Source organism: Oryctolagus cuniculus, unplaced genomic scaffold, assembly GCF_964237555.1.
Source record: "Oryctolagus cuniculus unplaced genomic scaffold, mOryCun1.1 SCAFFOLD_140, whole genome shotgun sequence".
Classification (NCBI taxonomy): domain Eukaryota; kingdom Metazoa; phylum Chordata; class Mammalia; order Lagomorpha; family Leporidae; genus Oryctolagus; species Oryctolagus cuniculus.
Genome location: NW_027208212.1, coordinates 26,653 through 35,536, shown reverse-complemented (window position 1 = coordinate 35,536; position 8,884 = coordinate 26,653).

The window sequence follows — 8,884 nt, the reverse complement described above, 5'->3', positions numbered from 1 at the left end:
TTTATCATGGTTTGTAATGAATTTTCTGATGTGAGCTTTGGTTTTGAGGCTGGCATATTGAGTTCAGGGCACAAGAGGAAGGTTGTTTTTCAATCAGGGCACAGCTGTTGGCTTGCTCCACTTCTGGCTTGCTGTCATTGTTTTGGGTGCCTCAGCCAATTTGTGGTTTCTTGTGTGGCAATTTACTAAATGTTTTCGGGGTCTGAGTTGGTTTTGCCTTCTTATTCCCAAATTTTGTATTCTGATGCAATACAAGCAACATTTTGGACAGAGTAGCCATTATGAAAGAAAAAAAAAAAAAAACACAGCAAATTGACCTTTCAGGATTAGAAATCCATAGGCAACACAACCAAGGTGAGATTCTGTGTTTTGGAAAATGCCATGGAACGCTTCTGCTGAGGGGACTGATTCTAATTCCCTCCAAATGGAGTGTGAGTGCGATTTTGAGGTGAATTCAACCAGAATTCCAAAGTCAGTCTGTGGAAGGGGGGGGTGTATCTGGAAACAGCCACTTTCTTTGTGTCTAAATCCTGCCAAATATCACAAAGGACTCTTGCATTTCTTTGGCTTTTTCACATTTCCCTTATTTATCATGGTTTGTAATGAATTTTCTGATGTGAGCTTTGGTTTTGAGGCTGGCATATTGAGTTCAGGGCACAAGAGGAAGGTTCTTTTTCAATCAGGGCACAGCTGTTGGCTTGCTCCAATTCTGGCTTGCTGTCATTGTTTTGGGTGCCTCAGCCGATTTGTGGTTTCTTGAGTGGCAATTTCCTAAATGCTTTCTGGGTCTGAGTCGGTTTTGCCTTCTTATTCCCAAATTTTGTATTCTGATGCAATACAAGCAAGATTTTGGAGAGTAGCCATTATGAAAGAAAAAAAAAAAAACACAGCGCATTGCCCTTTCAGGATTAGAAATCTACAGGCAACACAACCAAGATGAGTTTCTGTGTTTTGGAAAGTGACATGGAACGCTTCTGCTGAGGGGACAGATTCTAATTCCCTCCAAATGGAGTGTGAGAGCGATCTTGAGGTGAATTCAATCAGAATTCCAAAGTCAGTCTGTGGAAGGGGGGGATGAATCTGGAAACAGCCAGTTTCTTTGTGTCTAAATCCAGCCAAATATCACAAAGGACTGTTGCATTTCTTTGGCTTTTTCACATTTCCCTTATTTATCATGGTTTGTAATGAATTTTCTGATGTGAGCTTTGGTTTTGAGACTGCAATATAGAGTTCATGGCACCGGAGGAATGGTCTTTTTCAAACAGGGCACAGCTGTTGGTGTGCTCCAATTCTGGCTATTGTCTTTGTTTTGGGTGCCTCAGCTGAAATTTGGTTTCTTGATTTTCACTGGGATTGTCAGGTTAATTCAGTCAGAATTCCACAGGCAGCAGCTTTAGTGGTGGATGAATCTGGGAACAGCCGGTTTCCTTGCAACTAAATCAAACCCAATATCATTATGGATTCTTGCATTTCTTTGGCTTTTTTCTCTTTTTTCTTATTTATCATGGTTTGTAATGAATTTTCTGATGTGAGCTTTGGTTTTAAAGCTGGCATATTGAGTTCAGGGCACAAGAGGATGGTTCTTTTTCAATCAGGGCACAGCTGTTGGCTTGCTCCAATTCTGGCTTGCTGTCATTGTTTTGAGTGCCTCAGCCGATTTGTGGTTTCTTGTGTGGCAATTTCCCAAATGTTTTCAGGGTCTGTGTTGGCTTTGCCTTCTTCCTTCCCAAATTTTGTATTCTGATGCAATGCAAAGAAGAGTTTGTACAGAATAGCCATTATGAAACAAAAAAAACACAACAAATAGGCGTTTGAAGCTTAGAAATCTACAGGTAACATGACCAAGGTGAGTTTTTGTGTTTATGAAAATAAAATGGAACACTTTGGCTGAGGTGACAGATATTAATTGCCTCCAAACTGAGTTTCACTGTGATTTTCAGGTTAATTCAGTCAGAATTCCACAGGTTGTCAGCTGGAGGGGTGGATCAATCTGGGAACAGCCGGTTTCCTAGCGACTAAATCAAGCCCTATATCATTATGGATTCTTGCATTTTTTTAGCTTTTTTCTCTTTTTTCTTATTTATCATGGTTTGTAATGAATTTTCTGATGTGAGCTTTGGTTTTGAGGCTGGCATATTGAGTTCAGGGCACAAGAGGAAGGTTCTTTTTCAATCAGGGCACAGCTGTTGGCTTGCTCCACTTCTGGCTTGCTGTCATTGTTTTGGGTGCCTCAGCTGATTTGTGGTTTCTTGTGTGGCAATTTCCTAAATGTTTTCGGGGTCTGAGTTGGTTTTGCCTTCTTCCTTCCCAATTTTTGTATTCTGATGCAATACAAGCAAGATTTTGGACAGAGTAGCCATTATGAAAGAAAAAAAAAAAAAAACACAGCAAATTGACCTTTCAGGATTAGAAATCCATAGGCAACACAACCAAGGTGAGATTCTGTGTTTTGGAAAATGCCATGGAACGCTTCTGCTAAGCGGACAGATTCTAATTCCCTCCAAATGGAGTGTGAGTGCGATTTTGAGGTGAATTCAATCAGAATTCCAAAGTCAATCTGTGGAAGGGGGGGATGTATCTGGAAACAGCCAGTTTCTTTGTGTCTAAATCCTGCCAAATATCACAAAGGACTCTTGCATTTCTTTGGCTTTTTCACATTTCCCTTATTTATCATGGTTTGTAATGAATTTTCTGATGTGAGCTTTGGTTTTGAGGCTGGCATATTGAGTTCAGGGCACAAGAGGAAGGTTCTTTTTCAATCAGGGCACAGCTGTTGGCTTGCTCCAATTCTGGCTTGCTGTCATTGTTTTGGGTGCCTCAGCCGATTTGTGGTTTCTTGAGTGGCAATTTCCTAAATGCTTTCTGGGTCTGAGTCGGTTTTGCCTTCTTATTCCCAAATTTTGTATTCTGATGCAATACAAGCAAGATTTTGGAGAGTAGCCATTATGAAAGAAAAAAAAAAAAAACACAGCGCATTGCCCTTTCAGGATTAGAAATCTATAGGCAACACAACCAAGATGAGTTTCTGTGTTTTGGAAAATGACATAGAACGCTTCTGCTGAGGTGACAGATTCTAATTCCCTCCCAATTGAGTGTGAGTGCGATTTTGAGGTGAATTCAATCAGAATTCCAAAGTCAATCTGTGGAAGGGGGGGATGTATCTGGAAACAGCCAGTTTCTTTGTGTCTAAATCCAGCCAAATATCAAAAAGGACTCTTGCATTTCTTTGGCTTTTTCACATTTCCCTTATTTATCATGGTTTGTAATGAATTTTCTGATGTGAGCTTTGGATTTGAGGCTGCAATATAGAGTTCAGGGCACCTGAGGAATGGTCTTTTCAAACAGGGCACAGCTGTTGGTGTGCTCCAATTCTGGCTATTGTCTTTGTTTTGGGACCTCAGCTGAAATTTGGTATCTTGAGTTTCACTGCAATTGTCAGGTTAATTCAGTCAGAATTCCACAGGCAGTCAGCTTTAGTGGTGGATGAATCTGGGAACAGCCGGTTTCCTTGCAACTAAATCAAACCCAATATCATTATGGATTCTTGCGTTTCTTTGGCTTTTTTCTCTTTTTTCTTATTTATCATGGTTTGTAATGAATTTTCTGATGTGAGCTTTGGTTTTGAGGCTGCAATATTGAGTTCAGGGCACAAGAGGAAGGTTCTTTTTCAATCAGGGCACAGCTGTTGGCTTGCTCCACTTCTGGCTTGCTGTCATTGTTTTGAGTGCCTCAGCCGATTTGTGGTTTCTTGTGTGGCAATTTCCCAAATGTTTTCAGGGTCTGAGTTGGCTTTGCCTTCTTCCTTCCCAAATTTTGTATTCTGATGCAATGTAAAGAAGAGTTTGTACAAAATAGCCATTATGAAAGAAAAAACACAACAAATAGGCGTTTGAAGCTTAGAAATCTACAGGTAACATGACCAAGGTGAGTTTTTGTGTTTATGAAAATAAAATGGAACACTTTGGCTGAGGTGACAGATATTAATGGCCTCCAAACTGAGTTTCACAGTGATTTTCAGGTTAATTCAGTCAGAATTCCACAGGCAGTCAGCTGGAGGGGTGGATGAATCCGGGAACAGCCGGTTTCCTAGCAACTAAATCAAGCCTTATATCATTATGGATTCTTGCATTTTTTTGGCTTTTTTCTCTTTTTTCTTATTTATCATGGTTTGTAATGAATTTTCTGATGTGAGCTTTGGTTTTGAGGCTGGCATATTGAGTTCAGGGCACAAGAGGAAGGTTCTTTTTCAATCAGGGCACAGCTGTTGGCTTGCTCCAATTCTGGCTTGCTGTCATTGTTTTGGGTGCCTCAGCTGATTTGTGGTTTCTTGTGTGGCAATTTCCTAAATGTTTTCTGGGTCTGAGTTGGTTTTGTCTTCTTCCTTCCCAAATTTTGTATTCTGATGCAATACAAGCAACATTTTTTACAGAGTAGCCATTATGAAAGAAAAAAAAAAAAAACACAGCAAATTGACCTTTCAGGATTAGAAATCCATAGGCAACACAACCAAGGTGAGATTCTGTGTTTTGGAAAATGACATGGAACGCTTCTGCTGAGGTGACAGATTCTAATTCCCTCCAAATGGAGTGTGAGAGCGATTTTGAGGTGAATTCAATCAGAATTCCAAAGTCAATCTGTGGAAGGGGGGGATGTATCTGGAAACAGCCAGTTTCTTTGTGTCTAAATCCTGCCAAATATCACAAAGGACTCTTGCATTTCTTTGGCTTTTTCACATTTCCCTTATTTATCATGGTTTGTAATGAATTTTCTGATGTGAGCTTTGGTTTTGAGGCTGGCATATTGAGTTCAGGGCACAAGAGGAAGGTTCTTTTTCAATCAGGGCACAGCTGTTGGCTTGCTCCAATTCTGGCTTGCTGTCATTGTTTTGGGTGCCTCAGCCGATTTGTGGTTTCTTGAGTGGCAATTTCCTAAATGCTTTCTGGGTCTGAGTCGGTTTTGCCTTCTTATTCCCAAATTTTGTATTCTGATGCAATACAAGCAAGATTTTGGAGAGTAGCCATTATGAAAGAAAAAAAAAAAAAAAAAACACAGCGCATTGCCCTTTCAGGATTAGAAATCTATAGGCAACACAACCAAGATGAGTTTCTGTGTTTTGGAAAATGACATAGAACGCTTCTGCTGAGGGGACAGATTCTAATTCCCTCCCAATTGAGTGTGAGTGCGATTTTGAGGTGAATTCAATCAGAATTCCAAAGTCAATCTGTGGAAGGGGGGGATGTATCTGGAAACAGCCAGTTTCTTTGTGTCTAAATCCAGCCAAATATCAAAAAGGACTCTTGCATTTCTTTGGCTTTTTCACATTTCCCTTATTTATCATGGTTTGTAATGAATTTTCTGATGTGAGCTTTGGATTTGAGGCTGCAATATAGAGTTCAGGGCACCTGAGGAATGGTCTTTTTCAAACAGGGCACAGCTGTTGGTGTGCTCCAATTCTGGCTATTGTCTTTGTTTTGGGACCTCAGCTGAAATTTGGTATCTTGAGTTTCACTGCAATTGTCAGGTTAATTCAGTCAGAATTCCACAGGCAGTCAGCTTTAGTGGTGGATGAATCTGGGAACAGCCGGTTTCCTTGCAACTAAATCAAACCCAATATCATTATGGATTCTTGCGTTTCTTTGGCTTTTTTCTCTTTTTTCTTATTTATCATGGTTTGTAATGAATTTTCTGATGTGAGCTTTGGTTTTGAGGCTGCAATATTGAGTTCAGGGCACAAGAGGAAGGTTCTTTTTCAATCAGGGCACAGCTGTTGGCTTGCTCCACTTCTGGCTTGCTGTCATTGTTTTGAGTGCCTCAGCCGATTTGTGGTTTCTTGTGTGGCAATTTCCCAAATGTTTTCAGGGTCTGAGTTGGCTTTGCCTTCTTCCTTCCCAAATTTTGTATTCTGATGCAATGTAAAGAAGAGTTTGTACAAAATAGCCATTATGAAAGAAAAAACACAACAAATAGGCGTTTGAAGCTTAGAAATCTACAGGTAACATGACCAAGGTGAGTTTTTGTGTTTATGAAAATAAAATGGAACACTTTGGCTGAGGTGACAGATATTAATGGCCTCCAAACTGAGTTTCACAGTGATTTTCAGGTTAATTCAGTCAGAATTCCACAGGCAGTCAGCTGGAGGGGTGGATGAATCCGGGAACAGCCGGTTTCCTAGCAACTAAATCAAGCCCACTATCATTATGGATTCTTGCATTTTTTTGGCTTTTTTCTCTTTTTTCTTATTTATCATGGTTTGTAATGAATTTTCTGATGTGAGCTTTGGTTTTGAGGCTGGCATATTGAGTTCAGGGCACAAGAGGAAGGTTCTTTTTCAATCAGGGCACAGCTGTTGGCTTGCTCCACTTCTGGCTTGCTGTCATTGTTTTGGGTGCCTCAGCTGATTTGTGGTTTCTTGTGTGGCAATTTCCTAAATGTTTTCTGGGTCTGAGTTGGTTTTGTCTTCTTCCTTCCCAAATTTTGTATTCTGATGCAATACAAGCAACATTTTTTACAGAGTAGCCATTATGAAAGAAAAAAAAAAAAAAGCAGCAAATTGACCTTTCAGGATTAGAAATCCATAGGCAACACAACCAAGGTGAGATTCTGTGTTTTGGAAAATGACATGGAACGCTTCTGCTGAGGTGACAGATTCTAATTCCCTCCAAATGGAGTGTGAGAGCGATTTTGAGGTGAATTCAATCAGAATTCCAAAGTCAATCTGTGGAAGGGGGGGATGAATCTGGAAACAGCCAGTTTCTTTTTGTCTGAATCCTGCCAAATATCACAAAGGACTCTTGCATTTCTTTGGCTTTTTTCTCTTTTTTCTTATTTATCATGGTTTGTAATGAATTTTCTGATGTGAGCTTTGGTTTTGAGGCTGGCATATTGAGTTCAGGGCACAAGAGGAAGGTTCTTTTTCAATCAGGGCACAGCTGTTGGCTTGCTCCACTTCTGGCTTGCTGTCATTGTTTTGGGTGCCTCAGCTGATTTGTGGTTTCTTGTGTGGCAATTTCCTAAATGTTTTCGGGGTCTGAGTTGGTTTTGTCTTCTTCCTTCCCAAATTTTGTATTCTGATGCAATACAAGCAAGATTTTGGACAGAGTAGCCATTATGAAAGAAAAAAAAAACACAGCTAATTTACCATTCAGGATTAGAAATCCATAGGCAACACAACCAAGATGAGATTCTGTGTTTTGGAAAATGACATGGAACGCTTCTGCTGTGGTGACAGATTCTAATTCCCTCCAAATGGAGTGTGAGAGCGATCATGAGGTGAATTCAATCAGAATTCCAAAGTCAGTCTGTGGAAGGGGGGGATGAATCTGGAAACAGCCACTTTCTTTGTGTCTAAATCCTGCCAAATATCACAAAGGACTCTTGCATTTCTTTGGCTTTTTCACATTTCCCTTATTTATCATGGTTTGTAATGAATTTTCTGATGTGAGCTTTGGTTTTGAGGCTGGCATATTGAGTTCAGGGCACAAGAGGAAGGTTGTTTTTCAATCAGGGCACAGCTGTTGGCTTGCTCCACTTCTGGCTTGCTGTCATTGTTTTGGATGCCTCAGCTGATTTGTGGTTTCTTGTGTGGCAATTTCCTAAATGTTTTCTGGTCTGAGTTGGTTTTGCCTTCTTCCTTCCCAAATTTTGTATTCTGATGCAATACAAGCAACATTTTTTACAGAGTAGCCATTTTGAAAGAAAAAAAAAACACAGCAAATTTACCATTCAGGATTAGAAATCCATAGGCAACACAACCAAGATGAGATTCTGTGTTTTGGAAAATGACATGGAACGCTTCTGCTGAGGTGACAGATTCTAATTCCCTCCAAATGGAGTATGAGAGCGATCTTGAGGTGAATTCAATCAGAATTCCAAAGTCAGTCTGTGGAAGGGGGGGATGAATCTGGAAACAGCCAGTTTCTTTGTGTCTAAATCCTGCCAAATATCACAAAGGACTCTTGCATTTCTTTGGCTTTTTCACATTTCCCTTATCTATCATGGTTTGTAATGAATTTTCTGATGTGAGCTTTGGTTTTGAGGCTGGCATATTGAGTTCAGGGCACAAGAGGAAGGTTCTTTTTCAATCAGGGCACAGCTGTTGGCTTGCTCCACTTCTGGCTTGCTGTCATTGTTTTGGGTGCCTCAGCTGATTTGTGGTTTCTTGTGTGGCAATTTCCTAAATGTTTTCGGGGTCTGAGTTGGTTTTGTCTTCTTCCTTCCCAAATTTTGTATTCTGATGCAATACAAGCAAGATTTTGGACAGAGTACCCATCATGAAAGAAAAAAAAAAAAAACACAGCAAATTGACCTTTCAGGATTAGAAATCCATAGGCAACACAAGCAAGATGAGATTCTGTGTTTTGGAAAATGACATGGAACGCTTCTGCTGAGGTGACAGATTCTAATTCCCTCCAAATGGAGTGTGAGAGCGATCTTGAGGTGAATTCAATCAGAATTCCAAAGTCAGTCTGTGGAAGGGGGGGATGAATCTGGAAACAGCCAGTTTCTTTGTGTCTAAATCCTGCCAAATATCACAAAGGACTCTTGCATTTCTTTGGCTTTTTCACATTTCCCTTATTTATCATGGTTTGTAATGAATTTTCTGATGTGAGCTTTGATTTTGAGGCTGGCATATTGAGTTCAGGGCACAAGAGGAAGGTTCTTTTTCAATCAGGCCACCGCTGTTGGCTTGCTCCACTTCTGGCTTGCTGTCATTGTTTTGGGTGCCTCAGCCAATTTGTGGTTTCTTGAGTGGCAATTTCCTAAATGTTTTCTGGGTCTGAGTCGGTTTTGCCTTCTTATTCCCAAATATTGTATTCTGATGCAATACAAGCAAGATTTTGGAGAGTAGCCATTATGACAGAAAGAAAAAAAAAAAAAACACAGC